Raw genomic sequence first — 1,502 nt, forward strand, 5'->3', positions numbered from 1 at the left:
TATAGCCCTGGCTGTCCTGGAACTCACTTTGTAGACCAGGCTGGCCTCATACTCAGAAATCCACCTGCCTCTGCCTCCCGAGTGCTGGGATTAAAGGCGTGCGCCACCATGACCGGTCATATAGCACTTTCTAAAAGTAACTCTTAACTATTGGCCAATTAATTGTGTTACTTCCTGGCAGTGCTTTCGAAGCAAGCAGAGGAGTCATCCCTAGAAATGTGCTGCCCCCTGCAGGCCACTCATGGAATTGTATCATCCTGTCCTGCATGTTCCAGCTGAAAACCCCACAGCTTACCCTGTGACTGACTTCTTAATAATTAACTGCGAACTATGTGTTTCCACCCTGAGGTCCTGGAGGCCTCCATGTTATAAAACCATCAGGGTTTTCCTCTGACTTGAGTATAGAACAGCCTGAAAGAGACAATGTGTCTGTTAGCTTCAACACTCACACCAGGAATGGACGGTCTTCCCAGTTGTTTCATCATCAGGAGAGGCAGAAATGAGTTACTGGATTTCTGTTATTCAGTTAGTTTCCTGCAGAAGTGAGGTACTGTTATTCAGTTAGTTTCCAGAGGCTCCCCATGTATTTGCCTTTCATGGATGTCCCCGTGAGGAATGGTCACTTGCCTCTAAAGCCTTCCCACAGTTTAATGACTTTTCTTGTTTCTGTGACCAATTACCAGATATGGAGCAAGGAATGGATTATTTTGGCTTGCCCTTCAAGACCCTTATGGTGGGGAAGCCATGGCAACAGAAGCTTGAGGCGTCTGGTTGTGATGGTGTCACCTGAAATGAGAGTCTTCCTCTTGGGGCGATCTCTGCCAAGGATGGTCACAATTGGAATTCTCCTCTTCTCTCCCTGTGCTTATAGTCTGTCCATAAGGGTTTTCCTCTATATTTACTGAAAAACACAGAAACATGGTATAGGAAAGAATTGAGGAAACTTTGACTTGTATTTATTAATCAATTAATTAATTTTTTGAGACAGGTTTCTCTGTGTAGCCCTGGCTGTCCTGGAACTCACTCTATAGACCAGGATGGCCTTGAACTCAGAGATCCACCTGCCTCTGCCTCCCAAGTGCTGGGATTAAAGGCGTACACCACCACCACCTGGCTAAGATTTTATTTATTTTATGTATCTGAGTACACTATAGCTGTCTTCAGACACACACCAGAAAAGGGCAGATGGTTGTGAGCCACCATGTGGTTGCTGGGAATTGAACTCAGAACCTCAGGAAAAGCAGTCGGTGCTCTTAACTGCTGAGCCACCTCTCCAGCCCCAACTTGTATTTTTTTTTTAAGCCAGAGTTTACAAGGGAAGAATTTAGATTATTGAACCCCACTGACACAGAATACACTCAAAACTGCAAACAGATGTCACCAACCTATATCCACATGTTGTTTCCACCATTTATGTTGGACAATTAAATAATTGTTTCTGATGCTGCCGCTTTTTATGTGATTTAACTTGTCTCTGTCTCTGTCTCCTCTCTCTCTCTCTC

Source organism: Mus pahari, chromosome 7 (genome assembly GCF_900095145.1).
Source record: "Mus pahari chromosome 7, PAHARI_EIJ_v1.1, whole genome shotgun sequence".
NCBI classification, from domain to species: domain Eukaryota; kingdom Metazoa; phylum Chordata; class Mammalia; order Rodentia; family Muridae; genus Mus; species Mus pahari.